The sequence below is a fragment of the Papio anubis genome, chromosome 5, assembly GCF_008728515.1.
Source record: "Papio anubis isolate 15944 chromosome 5, Panubis1.0, whole genome shotgun sequence".
NCBI classification, from domain to species: Eukaryota; Metazoa; Chordata; class Mammalia; order Primates; family Cercopithecidae; genus Papio; species Papio anubis.
This window is the reverse complement of record NC_044980.1, coordinates 124,596,142-124,620,748: the sequence shown is the minus strand read 5'-3', so window position 1 is coordinate 124,620,748 and position 24,607 is coordinate 124,596,142. Positions and strand designations below refer to the sequence as shown.

The following is a 24,607-nucleotide window of genomic DNA, read 5'->3' as shown; positions in this document are numbered from 1 at the left end:
AAATAAGTTGTCTTTTTTCACTAACAATGAGCTTCCAAAAAAGAGATTAAGAAAATAATATCCTTAGGATCAAATACAACCAAGGAGGCAAAAGAGTTATATACTAAAAATTATAAGACATTAATGAAAGAAATTGAAGGCACAAATAAATGTAATGACATACCATTTCATTGATTGGAGGAATTAATATTGTTAAAATGTCCATACGTCAAAGTGATCTACAGATTCATTACAATCATTATCCAGATTCCCATGTAATTTTTCACAGAAGTAGAAAAAACAATCCTAAAATTCATATGGAACCACAAAAAATTTCAAATAGCCAAAGCAATCTTTAGAAACAACAAAGCTGGAGGCATCACACCTCCTAATTTCAAGCTATATTTGAAAACAATAGTAATCTATACCTGTATAACAGTATGGTACTGGCATAGAAACAGACATATACCCCTGCCTGCTTGAATGCGCACAAAGGGTACACTCAGACCTGCACCCACTAGTGTCCCACCCCTGTACTAACACCACCACTAGCAGAACTGTGCACACAGTTGCCAGTGGAAACTTCCCTTCCGCTAGAGCTGTGCTGCCTCTACTGCTGCTGTAAATGCCCAGAGGGTGGCAGGTACCCTAGGATCCACTAGCACCCTGTTGTAGCTGATGAGTGTGTGCCCCACCACACTGCTGCCACTGCTGGCACATGAGAATGAGAATGGATCCCACTGCCACCAACCTGTGAAATGCTTTGGCTGGCACCACCCATTGGATTGTAGAGACCAGTAGTCTGGGAGCACCTCCCCTCCCCCAACTACTCTCAACCTAGTGCAGTAGGTTTCTAACCTTGAGGAGCCAGAGAACAAAGTTGGGGCCCAATACAAGTCCCTCAGAGTTAGAGCACGCAGTTCAGGAGCTGGGAGCTGAGCCTTGGCCCCCTAAAATCTCCCACCTTATATCACAATCAAACCTTCAAGGCCATCAAATAAGATAAAAGAAAAAAAAACCCATCTGAAGAACAGCAACTTCAAAAACTGAAGGAATATGAACATGAACCCACAAAGATGAGAAAGAACCAGCGCAAGAAAACTGATAAATCAAAAAGCCAGAGTGCCTTTATTCCTCCAAACAATAGCACTACCTCTCCACAAAGCATTCTGAATGTGGCTGAGATGGCTGAAATGGCAGAAATAGAATTCAGAATATGGGTAAGAATGAAGATCATTGAGATGCAGGAGTACGCTAAAAGCCAATCCAAGGAAGCTAAGTATCACAGTAAAATGATACAGGAGCTAACAGATAAAAAGCCAGTATAGAAAAGAATGTAATTGACGTGATAGAACTGAGAAACACACTATAAGAATTTCATAATGCAATCACAAGTGTTGATAGCAGAATAGACCAGGCTGAGGAAAGAATCTCAGAGCTTAAGACTGGCTTTCTGAAGTAAGACAGATAAGAATAGAGAAAAAAGAATGAAAAGGAATGAACAAAACCTCCATAGAGAGCAAATCTATGACACATTGGTGTCCTTGATAGAGTAGAATGGAAGCAAGTTGGAAAACATATTTTAGGATATCTTTCATGATAACTTCCCCAAGCTAGCTAGAGAGGCCAACATTTTAATTCAGGAAATGCAGAAAACTTTACTAAGATACTTAACAAGGAAGATCATCCTTGAGATCCATAATCATCAGATTCTCCAAAGTTGAAATGAAAGAAAAAAGATTAAAGGCAGCTGGAGAAAAAGGTCAGGTCACCCACAAAGGGAAGCCCATCAGTCTAACAATGAAACTCTCAGCACAAACCCTAAAAGGCAGAAGAGATTGGGGGCCAATATTCTACATTCTTAAGGAAAATAAATTCCAAACAAGAATTTCATATCAGGCCAAACTAAGATTCATAAGTGAAGGAGAAATAATATCATTTTCAGACAAGCAATTTGTTTTCACCAGAGGGAATTCATCACCAGATGTGACTTGAAGGAGGCAAGCGCTTCTGAAGGAAGCACTAAATATGGAAAGTAAAAGACTGTTACCAGCCACTACAAAAACACACTGAAGTACACAGACCAGTGACACTATAAAGCAACTACACAAACAAGTCTGAATAATAACCAGCTAACATCATGATGACAGGATCAAAGCCATACATTTCAATATGAACTTTGAATGTAAACAGGCTAACTGCCTCAATTAAAAGGCACATAATGGCAATCTGGATAGAGAATCAAGATCCAACAGTATACTGTCTTCAAGAGACCCATCTCACATGCAATGACATACATAGGCTGCAAACAAAGGGGTGGAGGAAAATCTACCAAGCAAATGGAAAACAGAAAAAAGTGCAGGTTGCAATCCAAGTTTCTGACAAAACAGATGTTAAACCAACAAAGATCAAAAAAGACAAGGGCATTACATAATGGTAAAGGGTTCAATTCAACAAGAAGATCCAACTATTCTAAATATATATGCACCCAACAGAGGAGCACCCAGATTCATAAGGCAAGTTGTTAGAGACCTTCAAAGAGAAATAGACTTTCACACAATAATAGTCAGAGACTTCAACACCCCATTGACAGTATTAGACAGATCATCCAGGCAAAAAAATAATAAAGATATTCAGGACCTGAACTCAGCACTGGATCAAATGGACCTGATAGGTATCTACAGAATGCTCCACCCCAAAACAACAAAACATACATTCTTCTCATCACTACATGTCACATACTCTAAAATTGATCACATAATCTAAAGTAAAGTACTCCTCAGCAAATGCAAAAGAACTGAAATCATAACAATCATTTGGACTACAGCGCAATTTAAATAGGATTCACGACAAAGAAAATAGTTCAAAACTATACAATTACATGGAAATTGAATAACCTGCTCCTGAATGACGTTTGGGTAAATAATGAAATAAACTCAGAAATCAAGAAGTTCTTTGAAACTAATGAGAACAAAGATAAAACATGCCAGAATCTCGAGGACACGGCTAAGGCAATGTTAAGGGGGAAATTTGTAGCACTGAATGAACACATCAAAAAGTTAGAAAGATTTCAAATTAACAACTTAACATCACAACTAAAAGACAACTAAGAGGAAACCAACCCCAAAGTTAGCAGAAGACAAGAAACAACCAGAATCAAAGCTGAACTGAAGGAGATTGAGTCATGATAAACCATTCAGAAGATCAACAAATCCAGGGGTTGGTTTTTGGAAAAAAAATACAATGCATAGACTGCTAGCTAGACTAATATAGAGAAAAGAGAGAAGAGCCAAATAAACACAATTAGAAGCAACCAAAGGGATATTAACACTGGCCCTACAGAAAAGCAAATAACCATCAGATAATATTATGAAAACCTAGGTACACAAACTAGAAATTCTGGAAGAAATGGATAAATTCCTGTACACATGCACCCTCCCACATACACCTTCCTGAACCAGGAAGAAATTGAATCTCTGAAGAGACCAATAATGAGTTCCAAAATTGAATCACTTGGACACAGGAAGGGGAACATCACACATCGGGGCCTGTCATGGGGTGGGATGAGGGGGGAGGGATAGCATTAGGAGATATACCTAATGTAAATGACAAGTTAATGGGTGCAGCACACCAACATGGCACTTGTATACATATATAACAAACCTACACGTTGTGCACATGTACCCTAGAACTTAAAGTTTAGAAAATAAAAATAAAATAAAAAATAAAAGCCTACCAACCAGAAAAAGCCCAGGACCAGGATTCTCAACTAAATTCTGCCAGAAGTATAAAGAAGATCTAATACCATTTCTACTTAAACTATTCCAAAAAATTGAAAATGAAGGACTCCCCTCCAACTTACTCTATGAGGCCAGTATCATCCTTATACCAAAACCTGGCAGAAACACAACAAAAAAAGAAAACTTCAGACCAATATCCTTGATGAACATTGATGCAAAAATCCTCGACAAAATATGGGCAAACTGAATTCTAGCAGCACATGAAAAAGCTAATTCACCACAGTTAAGTAGGCTTTATCCCTGGGATACAAAGTTGAGTCAGTATACACAAATCAATGTGATTCATCACATAAACAGAACTAAAGACAAAAGCCACATTATTATCTCAATAGATGCAGAAGAGGTTTTTGATAAAATTCAACACCACTTCATGTTAAAAATTACCAATAAACTAGATATTGAATGAATATACCTCAAAATAAAAAAAGACATCCGAGACAAACCGATAGCCAACATCATACTGAATAGGCAAAAACAGAAGTACTACCCTTGAAAACCAGCACAAGAGAGACAAGAATGCCCTCTCTCACCATTCCTCTTTAATATAGTATTAGGAATCTTGGCCAGAGCAATCAGGTAAGAGAAGGAAATAAAAGGCATAGAAATAGGAAGAGAGGATGTCAAACTATTCGTGTTTGCAGGCTACATGATCATATATCTAGAAAACTCCATATTCTTGGCCCAAAAGCTCCTTAAGCTAATAAACAATTTCAGCAAATTCTAAGGATACAAAATCAATGTACAAAAATAACTAACATTCCTATACAGCAATTACAGTTAAGCCAAGAACCAAATCAGAAACACAATCCTATTCAGAATTGCCAGAAAAAGAATAAAATACCTAGGAATACAGCTAACTAGGGAGGTGAAAGATCTCCACAAAGAGAACTACAAACCATGGCTGAAAGAAATTAGAGATGACACAAACAAATGGAAAAACATCCCATGCTTATGAATAGAAAGAATCAACATCATTAACATGGCCATACTACCCAAAGCAATTGATAGATTCAATGCTATTCCTATCAAAGTACCAGTGATATTCTTCACAGAACTAGAAGCTATTTTAAAATCTGTATGAAATCTTAAAAGATCCTGAATAGCCAAGGCAATTCTAAGCAAGAAGAAGTATCACACTACCTTCAAACTATGCTACAGGGCCATAGTGACCAAAACAGCATGGTACTGGCACAAATAGACAAAAGGAACAGCATAGAGAGCTCAGAAATAAGGCCACACACCTACAATCATCTGATCTTGGACGAAGCTGAGAAAAGCAAGCAAAGGAAAAAGGACTCCCTATTCAATAAATGGTGCTTGGATAACTGATTAGCCATATACAGAAGATTGAAAATGAACCCCTTCCTTACACCATGTGTAAAAATCAACTCGAGATGGATTGAAGGCCTAAATGTAAAACCCAAAACTATGAAAATCCTGGAGACATAGGAACAGGCAAAGATTTCATGACAAAGATGCCAAAAGCAATTGCAACAAAGCAAAAATTGACAAGTGGGATCTAATGAAACTAAAGACTTTCTCCACGGCAAAATAAACTATCAATAGAGTAAACAGACAACCTACAGAATGGGAGAAAATCTCCCCAAACTATGCATCTAACAAAGGTCTAATATCCAGCATCTACAAGGAACTGAAACAGATTTTCAAGAAAAAAAAAAAAAACATTAAAAAGTGGGCAAAGGACATGCACAGACACTTTTCAGAAGATGACATACATGTGGCCAACAAGCATATAAAAAAAAGCTCAGCATCACTGATGGTTAGAGAAATGCTAATCAAAACCACAATGAGATATCATCTCACACCAGTTAGAATGGCAATTATTAAAAAGTAAAAAAATAGATGCTGATGAGGTTGTGGAGAAAAAGAAACAGTCATACACTGTTAGTGCGAGTGTAAATTAGTTCAACCATTGTGGAAAGCAGTATGGCAATTCCTCGAACAGCTAAAAACAGAACTACCATTCAACCAAGCAATTTCATTATTGGGTATATACCCAAAGGAATATAAATTGTTCTACCATAAAGATACATGCATGTGTGTGTTCACTGTAGCACTGTTCACAATAGCAAGGACATGGAGTCAGCCTAAATGCCCATCAGTGGTAGACTGGACAAAGAAAATGTGGTACATATACACCATGGAATACTATGCAGCCATAAAAAAGAATGAGATCATGTCTTTTGCAGGAATATGAATGGAGCTGGAGGCCATTATCCTTAGCAACCTAACACAGGAACAGAAAACCAAATATGGCATATTCTCACTTATAAATGAGAGCTAAATGATAAGAACACAGGGACACATACAGGGGAACAACACAGGGGCCTTTTAAAGGGTGGAGAGTAGGAGGAGGGAGAGGATCAGGAAAAATAACTAATGGGTACTAGGCCTAATACCTGGATGACAAAATAATCTGTACAACAAACCCCCATGACACAGGTTTACCTAATAACAAACCTCTACATGTACCCCTGAACTTAAAAGTTAAAAAAAGACAGACATACACACCAATGAAACAGAGCAGAGTGCCCAGAAGTACAGCATATACAAAAATTAACTCAAAATGGATTAAAGACTTAAATGTAAGACCTGAAATCATAATAAAACTCCCAAAACAAAACATAGGGTAAAACCCTCTTGGTATTGGTCTTAGCAGTGCATTTCTTGGATATGACACCAAAAGCACAGGCAACAAAAGCAAATATAAACATTCTGGACTACATCTAATGAAAAAGCTTAAGTACAACAAAGAAAACGACATGATGAATAGACACTTAGGGAATGTTAGAAAATATTTGCAAACCATATATCTGATAAAGAGTTGCTATCATATATATATGATATTCAAATATCATATATTTGGAGAGAGATATATATATGGAACACAAAACTCAATAGCACACACACACACACACACACACACATATATATATATATATAAAACACAAAACTCAATAGCAAAAAACCAAATAGCTGTATTCAAAATGCTCAAAGGACCTGAATTGCCATTTCTCCAAAAAAAGACATACAAATGGCCAACACTTACATGAAGAGCTCAATATCACTAATCAGGGAAATTCAAATCAAAACTACAATGAGAGATCACCTCATACCTGTTAGAATTGCTTATTTTAAAAACAACAGATTAAAAAGTATAGGCAAGAGTGTAGGGAAATGGAACCCTTATACACTGCTGATGGGATTGTAAATTGGTATCATTATTATGGATAAAAGGATGGGGGTTCCTCAAAAAATTAGAAATATAGGTTCCAGTAATTTCAACTTTGTGTATATATTCAAAGGAAATGAAATCAGTATCTCAAAGAGATATCTGCACTACCATGTTTATTGCAGCAATATTTACAATAGTCAAGATGTGAGAACAACACGAGTGTCCATTGACAGATTAATGGATAAAGAAAATGTGACATACATTTGCCAATCAGCCATTAGAAAAGAAGAAAGGTGACATGTATGAACCTGGATGGCAGTATGCTAAGTGAAATAAGCCAGACATAAAATGACAAATACTGTATGATCTCACTTATATGTGGGATCTAAAAATGTCACACTTACAGAAGCAGAGAGTAGAATGGTGGTTGACAGGGGCTGGGGTTGGGGGAAATGGAGAGATGCTGGTCAAAGGGTACAACTTTCAGTTATAAAATGTGTATGTTCTGGGAATCTAATGTACAGCATGGTAACTATAGTTAATAACAGTGAATTGTTTACTTGAAATATAATAAGAGAGCAGATTTGAAATGTTCTTACCATATACAAAAAAGGGAAGCTGTGTGTTGATGGATGTGTTAATTTGATTGTGGTACTTCTTACAAAATGTATGTGTATATTATCAAATCATGTACACCTTGAATATCTGCAATTTTTATTTGTCAATTATACCTGAGAAAAGCTGGAAAAAATAAAATGGTGATTATAAATAAAATACAGTGTACACTTAGTACACCTCTCCTTCCAAACCAAAATATAACATAAAATGGTTTTTTTTAGTATCCACTACCAGTTATCTTTCATCATAGCGCTCTCGTTTTTTTAGTTGTTAACTTTTATTTATTTCTTAGGTAGGTAGAGTGTGTCTGAAGACAAGGTTTTCATGAAGAATGCAGTGATTTATTTTTGAAGTTTTTATTATCTGAGAATATCTTTGTATAGAAACAAAGGAAAGATAAACATTTTATAAACATTTTCTTCTTAGAACTTGGTAGACATTAATTTATTATTAATTTATTATATTTCAGAGGTTTCTTTGGTTACTGATATGGTTTGGCTGTGTCCCCACCCAAATCTCAACTTGAGTTGTATGTCCCAGAATTCCCATATGTTGTCTGGGAGGGACTCAGTGGGAAGTAATTGAATCATGGGGGCTGGTCTTTGCCATGCTATTATCATGTTAGTGAATAAGCCTCACAAGATCTGATGGGTTTATCAGGGGTTTCCACTTTTGCTTCTTCCTCATTTTCTCTTGCTGCCACCATGTAAGAAGTGCTTTTTGCCTCCTGTCATGATTCTGAGGCCTCCCAAGCCATGTGGAACTGTTAGTCCAATTAAACCAAAAATGTGGAAGCAACTTTGGAACTGGGTATCAGGCAGAGGTTGGAACAGTTTGGAGGGCTCAGAAGAAGACAGGAAAATGCGGGAAAGTTTACAACCTCCTAGAGACTTGTTGAATGGCTTTGACAAAAATGCTGATCGCAATATAAACAATAAGGTCCAGGCTGAGGTGGTCTCAGATGGAGATGAGGAACTTGTTGGGAACTAGAGCAAAGGTGACTCTTGTTATGTTTTAGCAAATTAGCAAGGAGACTGGCAGCATTTTGCCCTTACGCTAGAGATTTATGGAACTATGAACTTGAGAGAGATGATTTACGGTATCTGGGAGAAGAAATTTCTTTTTTTTTTTTTTTTTCCTTTTAATTATTTATTTTAATGCTGAATTTACTCCCGTGCCATAAGTTTTTGTTTCTTCAGTTTCTTCTGGGATATCTTTTTCTTCTGGGCAACTTCCTCTTCTGGGTTAGGAACAATCTGTTCCTTTTCAGTAAGGATCATCTCAATGTGGCAGGGAGAGCTCATGTATGGGTTAATGCGACCATGAGCTCTGTAGGTTCGTCGGCGCATCTTAGGTGCTTTGTTCACTTGGATATGCTCGATGACCAGAGAATCTACATCTAAACCCTTAAGTTCAGCATTACTCTCTGCATTTTTAAGTATGTGTAGCAAAAATTCAGCACTCTTTTTGGGCCACCGACGTCGTGTCCAGCCCCACTGCTTGGCCTGGGCACACCTGCCAACTCCACCATTGTAACGTCGGAATGGTACGCACTGTTTCTGTAAAGTGACATCTTTCAGATACTTCGTGGCTTTTCGAATATGCATACCCTTGATGGCCTGGGCAGTTTCACGAGTGTTCTTAAAGTGAACACGAAGATTGGAACCTCTTGATTTGCATGATTTCGTGGGGTTCTCCGGGTCAAGTGAATAGCGAACCATTTTCACAGATTACCTCAGGCCGCTTAGGGAAAGAGGAAGAGCGGTGGCTGGGAGAAGAAATTTCTAAGCAACAAAGCATTCAGGAGGTAACTTGGGTTCTATTAAAAGCATTCCGTTTTAAAAGAGAAACAGGCATAAAAGTTTGAAAAATTTGCAGCCTTACAATGTGACAGAAAGGAAAATCCCCTTCTCTGAGGAGAAATTCAAGCTGGCTGCAGAAATTTGTATAAGTAATGAGGAGCCAAATGTTAATCCCCAAGACAATGGGGAAAATGTATCCAGGGCATGTCGGAGGTCTTCATGGCAGCCCCTGCCATCACAGGCCTGGAGGCTTAGGAGGAAAAAGTGGTTTCTGGGCCAGTCCCAGGATCCCCATGCTGTGTGCAGCCTGGAGACATGGTGTTCTGTATCCTAGCTGCTCTAGCTCTGGCTGAAAGGGGCAAATGCAGAGCTTGGGCCATGGCTTCAGATGATGAAGTCAAGAACTGAGGTTTGGGAACCTCCTCTTAGATTTCAAAGGATATATGGAAATGCCTAGATGCCCAGGCAGAATTTTGCTGCAAGGGTGGGGTTCTTACTGCTAGGGCAGTGCAGAAGAGATATGTGGGGTTGGAGTCCCCACACAAAGTCCCTGCTGAGGCACTGCCTACTGGAGCTGTGAGAAAAGGACCACTGTCCTCCTGACCTCAGAACAGTAGCTCCACCAACAGCTTGCAGCGTGCACCTGGAAAAGCCACAGACACTCAACACTAGCCCATGAAAGCAGCTGGGAGGGAGGTTGTACCCTGCAAAGCCACAGGGGTGGAGCTGCCCAAGACCATGGGAACCCACGTTTTGCATCAGTGTGTCTTGGATGTGAGACCTGGAGTCAAAAAAAGATCATCTTGGAGCTTTAAAATTTGACTGCCCTGCTGGATTTCAGACTTGCATGGGCCCTGTAACCCCTTTGTTTTGGCCAATTTCTCTAATTTGGAATGGCTGTATTTACCTAATACCTGTACCCCCGTTGTATCTAGGAAGTAACTAGCTTGCTTTTGATTTTACAGGCTCATAGGCAGAAGGGACTTGCCTTGTCTCAGATGAGACTTTGGACTGTGGACTTTTGGCTGAAATGAGTTGAGACTTTGGGAGACTGTTGGGAAGCCATGATTGGCTTTGAAATGTGAGGACATGAGATTTGGAGGTGCAAAGGGTAGAATGATATGGTTTGGCTGTGTCCCCACCCAAATCTTGAATTATATCTCCCATAATTCCTATGTATTGTGGGAGGGACCCAGGGGGAGGTAATTGAATCATGGGGACCAGTCTTTCCTATGCTATTCTTATGATAGTGAATAAGCCTCATGAGATCTGATGGGCTTATCAGGGGTTTCTGCGTTTGTTTTCTTCCTCATTTTCTTTTGCTGTCATGATGTAAGAAGCGCCTTTCACCTCCTGCCATGATTCTGAGGCCTCCCCAGCCATGTGGCACTGTAAGTCCAGTTAAACCTCTTTTTCTTCCCAGTCTCTGGTGTGTCTTTGTCAGCAGTGTGAAAACAGACTAATACAGTTACAATCACAAAAAAACTCAAATAGCGTAAGCCAAAAATAAAAAGTGTAGAAGGAGGATTTATTGACTTCCTGATTGATTGATAGATTGATTGAGACACGGTCTTGCTCTGTCATCCAGGCTGGAATACAATGGTGTGATATAGTTCACTGTAATCTCAAACTCCTGGGCTTAAGCAGTCCTCCCACTTCAGCCTCCTGAGTAGCTAGGACTACAAGCATGTGGCACCACGACTGGCTAATTTTTAATTTTTTTTTTGAAACAGTGGTCTTACTTTGTTGCCCAGACTGGTCTCAAACTCCTGACCTCAAGCAGTCCTACTGCATTGGCCTCCCAAAGTGTTGGAATTAGAGGTGTGAGCCACCATGCCTGGCCAAAAGGAGATTTATTGACTCATGTAAATGGGAAGGAGAGTGTTGAATCCAAACTTTAGTGCATCTTGTTAGAAAGTCCTCTTCAACTCACACCTGTAATCCCAGCACTTTGGGAGGCTAAGGCAGGCGGATCACCAGAGATCAAGAGTTCAAGACCAGCCTGGCCAACATGGCGAAACCCTGACTCTTCTAAAAATACAAAAATTAGCCGGGTGCAATGGTGCACGCCTATAGTCCCAGCCACACGGGAGGCTTAGGCAGGAGAATCACTTGAACCCAGGGGGCAGAGGTTGCAGTGAGCTGAGATCGCGCCATTGCACTCCAGCCTGGGTGATGTAGTGAGACTCTGTCTAAAAAAAATAAAAAATAAAAAAATAAAAAAATCAAAGTCCTCCTCAGGTCTTGTAGGTTTTGTTTGTTCTTGTTTTTAAAATGTTAACCTATCTTTGATTGGCTTCATTTTCTTGGGCTTCCACCCAAGAAACAGGCTTCCACCCAAGAAACAGCCTTCCACCCATCTCTTGTGGCTTACTTTATCATAGTCTAAATTGAAGGGGAGAGGTTTCTTTCTAGGTGTGTATGTTTTTCAGTCCTGGTTAAGGGCTCCAGTTAGCTTTGACTGTTCCACATGCCTCTATTTTGGACCAATTACAATTGCCAGGGAAATAGTAAACTATAATTGGCTAATCCTGGGTCACTTGCTTACTTCTGTGGTCAGGTGACAAAGTTTATAACCAAAAGGAAGATGAGAATCTTGCTGAGCAGATGTTTTTCTTTTGAAAATGTGTTAAACTCATTTTCTGTTATATTTCCAATCATTGCCTAGTTTAATTTACTTTCTTTTGTAATGTAAATAGGCTTTAAGATTTTTTTGTTTGTTTGTTTGTTTTGTTTTCTGTTTCATAAATCTTTTTCTTTCAGACAGGATCTCACTCTGTTGCCTAGACTGGAGTGCAGTGGCATGATAGTGGCTCACTGTAGCCTTGACCTCCCAGGCTCAATTGATCCTCCCACCTCAGCCTCCCAAGTAACTGGGACTACAGGCATGTGTCAGCACACCTGGATAATCTTTGTATTTTTTTTTTTTTTTTTTAGTAGAGATGGGGTTTCACCACATTGCCTAGGCTGATCTCAAACTCCTGCAATCAAGCGATCTGCCCACCTCAGCCTCCCAAAGTGCTGGTATTACAGGCATGAGTCACTGTGCCCAGTCTCACAAATCTTAAAATCAGTGGAGATTCTACCCAATTTATGGCAGATGGTAAACTGTGACCACTTTTTTGTGTGTTTGTCCTAGAGTAAATTATTAACTTGTTTACTTCTTATATTAATGCCTTAAAGATGCTGTAACAAAGAACCACAAACTAGGTGGCTTCTTAAAACAACAGAAATCTATTCTCTCATTTCCTGAGGCCAGAAGTCTGAAATCAAGGTGTTGGCAGGGCACAGCCATGAGGGGAGGCACTTTCTTCTATCTTCTGTTAAACTCAGGCATTTCTTGGCTTGTGGCAGCATAACTCCAATATCTACCTCCCATCTTCACATGACTGTCTTCCCCCTTTGTCTTTGTGATCTTAACTTGATTAAGTCTGCAGAGGCCTTATTTCCAAATAAGGTCACCTTCACAAGTACTGGGGGTTAGGACTTTAACATATTTTTTGGGAGGAGAACACAATTCAACCCATAACACTTGCTTTTTTATTTTTCTGTTTAGTCTATCCTAAACTCTTTGCCAATTGCCTGTATTGCCTCTCTAGATCTTCAGATTCACCAGATTTACCACAAATTTCAGTTTACTAAGGAAGTCTCTCCTAGAGCATTCTGACCTGTTCTCCCATATGGTGCTATTGCCCTCTGTGCCCCATCCTAGTATTTCCTTGTACCATCATCCTGGGAACTCACTTTGCCAGTCTTCTGTTTTCCCCATCCCATGGCTTTCTCTTTTTGCCTTAGTCTAGGAGCTAATCTTCCATTGGCTTCCTATGAAAGGGTACATGTTACAGAAATTGTTTGAGACTTTTCGTGACCGAAAATGTTTTTATTTCATCTTCATATTTGATTGATTATTTAAGTTGGCTAGAATTTTAGGTGGAAATAATTTTCTTTATAATTTTTTCAGCATAACTTTATTATAGTTCTAGCTTCCAGTGTTGCTTTGAGAAGCCATGTTGATCTCTACTCCTTTATTAATGATCAGCTATTTCTCTATGGAAGCCAGAAGATCTTCTCCTTGTCCCTTATATTCTGAAATTTTATGATGATGTGTTTCAGTGGTTTCTGCTTTTATCTTTATTGACTTTTTCCTTCTATTTTCTTTCAACTTATTTTATACATTGCTTAGTACTGGTTTAGCTTTATCCAACAAGTTTGATAGGTTATAATTTCAGTATTATTTGGGTTTATGTAGTTTTACATTCCATTATAACTTCGTTTGACCCAGGAGTTCCTTAGAAATGTGGATTTTAGAAATTCTGAGCGCATGAAGACTTTTAACATATATTTGTTATTCACTTCCTACTTAATTACATCATGGTCAGAGAAAGTGTTGCATACCTGGTATGGATTCTTTGAAATGTGCTTTAGTATGAGTCTTTTTCTATGTAATGTGTTAGAACATGGTAGATTCTTCTAATTTGGAAAAATAAGCACCTTGGTTTGGGGAAATTTTAAAAATTATTTTATTGATAATCTCTACTTCTTTCTTTTTTTGAGCATCTATTATATGGAGATTGGGCTTCCTATATTGGCCTTCTCATCTTCCTATCTTCTTCTAAAAACCTTTTGTCGTTTTGTTCTACTCTCTGGAAGATTTCCTCAATTTTATCTTCCAAATCTTATATTAGGCCAGGCACAGTGGCTCACGCCTATAATCCCAGAACTTTGGGAGGCCAAAGGCAGCAAATCGCTTAAGCTCAGGAGTTCAAGACCAGCCTGGGCAACATGGTGAAATCCCCTCTCTAAAAAAAATACAAAAATTAGCGGGGCATGATGGTGTGTGCCTGTAGTCCCAGCTACTCAGGAGGCTGAAGTGGGAGGATGACTTGAGCCCGGGGGGCAGAGATTGCGGTGAACCAAGATTGTGAGATCATGCCATTGCATTCCTGTTTGGGCGACAGAACCAGACCTGTCTCAAAACAAATCTTATATTAAAGCTTTTGTACTATGTAATAATATTTTTAATGTACAGCAGCTCTTTTTTGGTTCTCTGGGTACTTAACTATTTCATGGTTACTACATCTTCTAACCTTAATTAATTAATTAATTATTTTTGAGACAGGGTCTTGCTCTGTCACCCAGGCTGGAGTGCAGTGGCATGTTCATGGCCTCAAACTCCTGGGCTTGAGTGATCCTCCCACTTCAGCCTCCTGAGTAGCTGGGACCATGGTCGTGCACTACCATGCCTGGCAAATTCTTTTGAAATATATTGATAGATGCCTTACAGCCTAGTACATGGTCAATTTTTATTAAATGTTGCATGTGTTTGGAAGTAATGTTTATTCTGTAACTGTTGGTAGGTAAATTCTCCATATGTCAATTAAATAAAACTTGTTAATTCTGTTTCTCAATATTTCTCTATCTTTCCTAATAGCTTATCATTTAAGCCATCAATAACATAGAGGAATGTGTTGAAATTAGCCACTATTATGATGGTAGTTTCATTACTTTCTTCCTATAGATCTATAAATTTTGCTTTATGTATTTTGAAGCTCTTTTATTTATTCCATGCATGTTTATGATTGTTGTTTTTCTGGTGAACTGAACCAGTTTTCATTCTTTAGCAAGCCTTTCTGTTTCTAATAATGTTTTCTTTTGTCTTGAATTCTATTTTGTCTGCTATATAGTTATCCTACTTTTCTTTACCTATTTCCTTGGTATATCTTGTTCTATCCTTTTATTTTCAACCTTCTCATAGTCTTATGTTTATGGTACGTCTCTTGTAAATAGCTGGATTTTTCCAGTCTGACGAGCTCTGTCTTTTAACTTTCAAATTTAGTCCATTTATATGTACTGTGATTATTGATATATTCGGACTTGTTTCTGTGATTGTAATTATTATTTCCTTTCATCTAGTTTTTTTGTATGCCTCCCTTTTCTTCTTAACAAATTTTGATTCATTGAAAAAACAATTTTGGCTGGTCATGATGGCTCACACTTGTAATCTCAGCACTTTGGGAGGCTAAAACTGGAGGATTGCTTGAGGCCAGGAGTTCAAAGCCAGCCTGTTCAACATAGAGAGACCCTGTCTCTACAAAAGAAAAAATAATTAGCCAGGCATTGTGGCACATGTCTGTAGTCCTAGCTACTCAGAAGGCTGAGATGGGAGGATCACTTGAGCCCAGGAGTTTGAGGCTGCAGTAAGCTATGATTGTGTCATTCTAGCCTGGGCAACACAGTGAAACTCTTAAAAATTAAAAAAAAAAACTTAACTTTTTCCATTTCACTTCTTTCCCCTACTGGTTTGAAACATACTTTCTATTTTGTTTCTTAGCATTGTATTAGTCCATTCTCACACTGCTATAAGGATAATACCTGAGACCAGGTAATTTATAAAGGAAAGAGGTTTAAGTGACTCACTGTTCTGCATGGCTGGGGAGGCCTTAGTAAACTTACAATCATGGTAGAAGGCAAAGGGGAAGCAGGTACCTTCTTCACAAGGTGGCAGGAAAAAGAGAGCACAGGGGAAGTGCCAGACACTTATCAACCAAGTCTCATGAGAACTCACTATCACAAGAACAGCATGGGGGAAACTGCCTCCAGGATCTAATCACCTCTTACTAGGTCCCTTCTCCAACATGGGATTATAATTTAGATTATAATTCAAGATGAGATTTGGGTAGGACACAAAGCCAAACCCTATCAATCATGCCTACTCTTGAAATTTTACATGGTATATTTAAGTTAGTAATGTCTAAAAATTAAACAATAACTCAACTTTGTTGGCGAAAAATATAAGGAACTTATAATACTTTTAAGTTCAATCATCCACTCCCAACATATATTTTTGTTTTACAGTATTTTGGCTGTCTTTTCTTTAATCCCGAATTATAATAATCAGCATTATTGCTATTATTTAGACAATGTTTGTTTATATTACATATATTTAAATTTACTTACCTTTTATTCTTGCCTCTTAGGACAGTCATCTCAGGTCATTTTTCTTTATTTTGAAATTCACCATTTCGGCCAGGCACAGTGACTCATGCCTGCAATCCCAGCACTTTGGGAGGCCAAGGGGGAGGACTCCTTGAACCCAGGAGTCCAAGACCAGCCTGAGCAACATAGCAAAACCCTATCTCTAGTAAAAAAAAAAGAAAACAAGAAAAAGTCACCATTTAGATTAGTTCATTTAGTGAAGATCTTTGGTGGTAGATTGTGTTAGGTTTAAAAAAATGCCTTTAATTTGTCTTTATTCTTGAAAGATAGTTTTTCTTAGTACACATTTCTAAGTTGACAGTCATTTTCTCTCTGATCTTTGATGGTGTCATTCCACTGTCTTTTGACTTACATGTGGCAGTTACAGTTGTCCTAATAGTATAATTGTCATTGCCTTGTAAAGTATATGCAGGAAAGGGTTAACTCAGCAGGCTTGCACATTCCCAAGGTCCTTAGGACTGTCCTGTGGCCAGGCTCCTGGGAGATAACCTCTGAGTCCTTGGAGTGTTCTGCTTCTTAGGAATGTCTGTATGCCTGAAGTCTTGGGCCTTGCCAGGTAGTTTATGCAAACAATTTGGTTTATGGTAAATACTTGTTTTTGATGCCTGAGGTTTTGGTCCACTCTATGTCTGTTTGACCTCTGGGGGCTGAGTAGCTGAGGTCTGTCATGAAGGAACTACATGCCTGTGTGACTGACCCCAAATAGAAACCCTGACCTCAAGGCGCACTGAGCTTCCCTTTTGCACATGGGAGAATTAAGTGCTGATCATGTGACTCCACTGGAGGACAACTGCTCCTTGTCTTGGCCCTATGTCTTTTCCCTTTGCCAATTTTAATCTGTATCCTTTTGCTGTAATAAACTGTAACCCTGAGTAAAACAGCTTTTCTGAATCCTATGAGTCTTAGCAAATCACTGAGCCTGAGGGTGGTCTTGGGGCCTGACACATATATCTTTTGTTACTGGATTTTGTTAAGGTCTCTTTGTTTGGGGTGTGCTATAATTTTACTGGAATGCGTACATAAGTGGATGATGATGATGATTATTTTTTAAGACAGGGTCTCACTCTGTCACCCAGACTGGAGTGCAGTGGTAAGATCATGGCTCACTGTATCCTTGACCTCCTGGGTTCAAGTGATCCTCCCACCTTAGCCTCTTAAGTAGCTGGGACTACAGATGCATGCCACCATGCCCAGCTTTTTTTTTTTTTTTTTTAGTAAAATGAGGTCTCCCTATATTACCCAGGTTGGTTTTGAACTCCTGGAGTCAAGCAATCCTCTCACCTCAGCCTCTCAAAGTACTCGGATTACAGGTGTAAGCTACTGCACCTGGCTTGATTATTAATTTTGTTTGCTGTTCTTTGTAAATTCTGATTTTTCTTGGGATTGGGCTTCCTAAATCTGTGGATTTATGTCTTTCATCAATTTGGGAAAATTTTCAGCTATTATTTATTATATTCTCTCTGGAATGGTAATTATATGTTAGGCTTCATTCTGTCCTCCATATCGTTCAACCTTTGTTCAATATTGTTCATTTATTCGTTATAGTCTGGACAATTTCTTTAGTAATTCTCTCTTTATCTATCTACTCTGCTTCTTAAGCCTTTCACTGAATTTTTTATTTCAAAAACTTTTTCGTTTCAAGAAATTCTGGTTGTTTCTTTTCCAAATCTTCTTTCCGTTCCTGGTTATTGTTTTGTTTTGTTTTGAGACAGGATGTCTCTCTCTGTTACCTAGGCTGGAGTGCAATAGTGGGATTATATCTCACAGTAACCTTCAACTTTTGGGCTCAAGTGATTCTCCTCTCTTAGCCTCCTGAGTAGCTATGGCTGCAGATGTGGACCACCACACCTGGCTAAGTTTTCTAATTTATTTTCTAGAGTCAGGTCTCACTATGCTGCGTAGGCTGGTCTTGAACTCCTGGCCTCAAGTGATCCTCCCACCTTGTCCTCCCAAAGTGCTGGGATTACAAGTGTGAGCCACCGCGCCTGACCTGAATTTTATTCTTGATAGTTTTTGGTTGCTTGTTCATCCTTGAGAGCCTGGGGCCTAAGGGAACTCACCACGCTGAAGGGAAAGGCCATGGGCAAGGTCTAATGCTGTGCTGGCTTCAGGTCTGACCCAGCTTAGTCTCATTGGTGGTGGTCACAGGGATGCTTGCATCATCATACCCTCAGTTCCAGGTGGCTCAGCAAAGAGAGATAGAGACTCCATTTGTTTAGGAGAAAGTAAGGGAAAAGAACAAGAGTCTCTGCCTAGGAATCCAGATAATTTTTCCAGATCTTGTCCAACACTACCAATGTGGTACTGCTTAGCAATAAGTCTTGTCCAACACTACCAAGGTGGTACTGCTGCAAGTCTGCAAAAACCAGTGTTACTTGGGGCCCAAGTCCCTTGAATATCTAAGAAAGCTTCCCAAGAAGCACAGGCATAAACAAATCCAGATTGTAAAGACTATAATAAATACCTAATTCTTGAATGCCCATACATTGATGAACATCTATAAACACCAGCATCATCCAGGAGAACATGACCTCACCAGAACTAAATAACACACCAGGGACCAATCCAGGAGAATAGAGATAATATCACCTTTCAGACAGAGGATTCAAAATAGTTGTTTTGAGGAAATTCAAAGAAATTCAAGATAACATAGAGAAGGAATTTAGAATTCAGAATTTAGAATTTAGAAAATAGGTAAATTAGACAAAGGCATTCAAATACTTAAAAAGAATCAAGCAGAAATCCTGGAGTTGAAAACTGCAATTTGGCATACTTAAGAATTCATCAGAGTCTCTTAACAGCAGAACTGATCAAGCAGAAGAAAGAATTAGTGAGCTTAAGACTGGCTATTTGAAAAGACAAAGAGGAGACAAAAGAAGAAAGAATAAAAAATGAAGCACACCTACGAAATCTAGAAAATAGCCTCAAAAGGGCAAACCTAAGAGTTATTGGTCTTAAAGAGGAGGTAGAGAAAGAGATAGGGATAGAAAGTGTATTTAAAGGGATAATAACAGAGAACTTCCCAATCATAGAGAAAGATATCAATATCCAAGGACAAGAAGTTTGTAGAACACCAAGCAGATTTAATCCGAAGACTACCTCAAGGCATTTAATAATCAAACTCTGAAAGGTCAAGGATATAGTAAAGATCCTAAAAGCAGCAAGGAAAAAAAAAAAGAAACAACATAAAATGAAGCTCTAATACATCTGGCAGCAGACTTTACAGTAGAAACCTTACAGGCCAGGAGAGAGTGGCATGACATATTTAAAGTGCTGAAGGAAAACAACTTTTACCCTCGAATAGTATATCTGTCCAAAAATCCTTTAAGCATGAAGGAGAAATAGAGATCTCCATAGACAAACAAAAGCTGAGGGATTTCATCAACACCAGATTTGTCCTACAGAAAATGCTAAAGGGATTTCTTCATTCTGAAAGAAAAGGATGTTAATAAACAATAAGAAATCATTTAAAGGTAGAAAACTCACTGGTAATAGTAAGCACAGAGAAAAACAGAATAGTATAACATTGTTATCACAGTGTATAAACTTCTCTTGACTTAAGGAGAAAGACTAAACAGTGAACCAGTAAATCATAACTACAACTTTTCAAGACATAGAAAGTACAATAAGACATAAAGAGAAAAAACAAAAAGTTAAAAAGCGAGGGGACAAAGTTAGAGTTTTAATATTATTTTTGCATGTTTATGAAATCAGTGTTGTCATCAGTTTAAAATAGTTATAATATTTGCAAGCCTCATGGTAACCTCAAATCAAAAAACATACAACGGATACACAAAACATAAAAAGCAAGAAATTGAAGTGTACTGCAAGAGCAAATCATCTTCACTAAAAGGAAGACAGGAAGGAAGGAAAAAAGAAAGAGAAGACCGTCAGTCAACCAGAAAACAAATAATAAAATGGCAGCAGTAGGTCCCTAACTATCAATAACAACATTGAATGCAAATGGACTAAACTCTCCAATGAAAAGACATAGAGTGGCTGAATGGATTAAAAAAAAAAAAAAAAGAAAACAAGACCAAATTATCTGTTGCCTACAAGAAGCACACTTCAGCTATAAAGATACAAACTGAAAATAAAGAGATGGAAAAAGATATTTTATCCCAATAGAAACCAAAAAAAAAAAAAAAAAGTAGCTATACTTAGACAAAACAGATTTAAAGGCAAAAACTGTCAGAAAAGACAAAGCAGGTTATTATATAAAGATAAAGGGGTCAGTTCAGTAAGAGCATATTGTGAATACATATGCACCTAACACTGGAGCACCCAGATATATAAAGGAAATATTAGTAGAGCTAAAGAGAGAGGCTGGGTGTGGTGGCTCATGCCTGTAGTCTCAGCACTTTGGGAGGCCAAAGTGGGAGGATCACTTGAGCCCAGGAGTTTGAGACCAGCCTGGGTAACAAAGTGAGACCCCATGTCTCCAAAAAAAAAAAAAAAAAAGCCAGGCATGGTGGCACCAGCTATACATGAGGCTGAAGTGGAAGGACTGCTTGATCCCAGGAGGTTGAGGCTGCAGTGAGCTGTGTTTGGATCACTGCATTCCATCCTGGGCAAAAGAGTAAATCTTGTCTCACAAAAAAAAAAAAAAAAAAAAGGCAGAACTCAATATAACAACAGCTAGAGACTTAAAGAGCCCATTTCAGCATTGGACAGATCTCCCAGACAGAAAATCAACAAAGAAACATCAGACTTAATCTGCACTGTAGAACAAATGGACCTAATATATATTTATAGAACATTTTATCCAGTGGCTTCAGAATACACATTTTTCTCCTCAATGCATGAATCATTCTCAAAGGACAGACCATTTGTTGGGTCACAAAATGAGTCTTAAAACACTCAAAAAATTGAAACAATATCAAGCATCTATCCTGACTGCAATGGAGTAAAACTTCAAATCAATAATGATGTATTTTGGAAATTATACAAACACCTGGCATTTAAACAGTATGCTCCTGAATGACCAGTGGTCAATGACAAATTAAGAAGGAAATTGAAAATATTGTTGAAACAAATAATAATGGAGATACAACATTCCAAGACCTATGGGATACAGCAAAAGCAGTACTAATGGAAATTTAGAGCTGTAAGTACCTACATCAGAAAAGAGGAAAACCTTCAAATAAGCAACTTAACGACACATCTTAAAGAACTAGAAAAAGCAGGAGCAAAGCAAACCCAAAATTAGTAAAAGAAAGAAATAATAAAGATCAGCACAGAAATAAATGAATTTGAAGAAACATACAAGAGATCAACAAAACAAAAAGTTGGTATTTTGAAAAGATAAACAAAATTGACAAACCATTAGCCAGACTAAGAAAAAAAGAAGACCCAAGTAAATAAAATCAGAGATGAAGAAGGAACATTACAATGAATACTACAGAAATTCAAAGGATCATTAGTGGCCACTATGAGCAACTGTATGCCAATAATTTGGAAAATTTAAAAGAAATGGAGAAATTTCGAGACACAGAGAACCTACAAAGATTGAACCATCAATCAAAAACCTGTATAGACCAATAGCAAGTAATGTGATTGAAGCCATAATAGTCTGCCAGTAAAGAAAAGCCCAGGACCTCATGGCTTTGCTGCTGAATTCTACCAAACATTTGAAGAAGAACTAATACCAATCCTACTCAAACTGTTCTGAAAAATGGAGGAGGGAATACTTCCAAATTCATTCTGTGAGACCAGAATTACCCTGATACCAAAACTAGAGAAAGACACCTCAAAAAAAGAAAATTATAGGCCAGTATCTCTGAGGAATATTGATGGAAAAATCCTCAACAAAATAGTAGCAAACCAAATTCAACAATACATTTAAAAGATCATTTATCAGCCAGGCACAGTGGTTCACGTCTGTAATCCAAGCACTTTTGGGAGGCTGAGGCAGGCAGATCACCTGAGGTCAGGAGTTGGAGACCAGCCTGGCCAACATGCTGAAACTCTGTCTCTACTAAAAATACAAAAAAATTAGCCAGGCATGGTGGTGCACACCTGTAATCCCAGCTACTCAGGAGGCTGAGGCAGGGGAGTCACTTGAACCTGGGAGGCAGAGGTTGCAGTGAGCTGAGAACACACCACTATACTCCAGCCTGGGTGACCGAGTGAGACTCCATCTCAAATAAATAAATAAATAAATAAAAACCATATCATGACAAAGTAGGTTTTATCCCAGGGATGCAAGGATGGTTAAGCATATGCAAATCAATCAACATGATACTTTGTGTCAACAGAATGAAGGACAAAATCCATATGATCAATTGATGCTGAAAAGCATGTGATAAAGTTTAATACCCCTTCATGATAAAAACAATCAAAAAACTGGGCATAGAAGGAACATATCTCAACATTGTAAGAATTAAAGGAAAGAAACAAGAAAGGTAGCTTTCCAGTCAAGGCAGGTTTATCTTAGAGAAAACAAACCTGAGAGGAGCCTTCTGGCCGAGTTAGGTCAGAGGCACACTGTCTTATAGACTAAGAGTTTTTAAGGATTCAGAGTGGGAGAGTTTATTAGAAGCTTGGATTGCTTCTGTGTCCCTCTGTTGTGCCTTTTTTTTTTTTTTGATGGAGTCTAGCTTCTAGCTCTGTCACCCAGGCTGGAAGTGAGCCTCCACCTCAGGGGTTCAAGCAATTCTCTTGCCTCAGCCTCCAGAGTAGCTGGGATTACAGGCATGCACCACCATGCCTGGCTAATTTTTGTATTTTTGGTAGAGTTGGGGTTTCACCATGTTGGCTAGGCTGGTCTTGAACTCCTGACGTCAACTGATCTTTCCGTCTTGGCCTCTCAAAGTGCTGGGATAACAGGCATGAGCCACCACGCCTGGCCTGTTGTGCTTATCTGGGAGGGAGAGTTGTGTGTGTGTTCCCATACATCTTTCTGCAGCTGCAGGCATACCTCCCCACCACCAACGCCCCCAGTCTGCTTTTAGCTTCCCTGTCTTAGTGCACCTGCAGGGAAAGGAATGTGCTTATTAAGGCCCACTGTTTTACTGGGGCCCATTGTATGAGGATGAAGTTTGGCAGTTACCCAAGAGACTTTCCCCCCATTTCCCTCTGTGTGGGAGCTGTCTTATCTGTGTTTTACTGTCTGCTCTTTCTGGCTGCTTGTAGGTAGAATAGAAATGATTTCCTTGAAATGCATGAGGCTAGAAAGGTAGCTGGAACTTAAAGTGGCAGTATTTGTCTGAGATGATGGTGCTTCTGCTCTGTCAAACATAATAAAAGCCATACATAATAGACGCACGGCTAGTATCATACTGAATGAGAAAAAACTGAAAGCCTTTTTTTTTTTTTTTAAACCTGGAACAAGACAAGGATGCTCACTTTCACCAGTTATTCAACATAGTATTGGAAATCCTAGCTAGAGGAGTCAGAAAAGAGAAAGAAATAAAGGGCATCTGAATTGGAAAGGAAGAAGTTATCTTTGTTTGCAGATAATATGATCTTATACTTGAAAAAACCTAAAGATTCCACCAAAAAGCTATTAGAACTGATAAATTCAGGAAAGTTGCAAGATACAAAATCAACATACCAAAATCAGTAGCATTTCTATATGCCAACAGTGAACAATCTGAAAAAGAAATTTAAAAAGTAATCCCTTTTACAATAGCCATAGGTAAAATAAATACCTAGGAATTTACTTAACCAAAAAAGTGAAAGATCTGTACAATGAAAACTATAAAACATGAAGGAAATTGGAGAGGACACCAAAAAAATGGAAATATATTTCATGTTCATAGATTGGAAGAGTCAATATCATAAAAATATCCATACTACTCAATGCAATGTACAAATTTAATGGAATTTCTATGAAAATACCAATGACATTCTTCACAGAAACAGGAAAAACAATTCTAAAACTTACATGCAGTCACAAAAGATCCAGAATAGCCAAAGCTATTGATACAGTTGGTCTCTGTGTTCCCACGCAAATCTCACCTTGAATTGTAGTAATCCCTATGTGTCAAAGGTGGGACCAGGTGGAGGTAATTGAATCATGGGGGCAGTTTCCCTCATGCTTTTCTCATGATAGTGAGTTTTCACAAGATCCGATGGTTTTATAAGGGGCTTCCCCTTCACTTGGCACTTATTCTGTCTTCTGCCATCCTGTGAAGAGGTGTGCCTTTCACCATGATTGTAACTTTCCTGAGGCTATCCCAGCCATGTGGAACTGTGAGTCAATTAAACCTCCT

At 38.5% G+C, this 24,607-nt stretch overlaps 1 protein-coding gene and 1 pseudogene across 4 annotated transcripts in view; one reads left to right on the top strand and one right to left on the bottom strand.

Annotated features, from left to right (window-relative positions):
* The window catches only part of MEIKIN (meiotic kinetochore factor), a 136,504-nt gene that overhangs the window by 96,627 nt on the left and 15,270 nt on the right, over positions 1 to 24,607 (top strand). The gene's annotated exons all lie outside the window — the stretch shown is intronic.
* Positions 8,741 to 9,373, bottom strand: LOC101007087 (annotated as a pseudogene). Its single transcript, XR_648474.4, has one exon. The product of XR_648474.4 is annotated as a 60S ribosomal protein L17 pseudogene (transcript).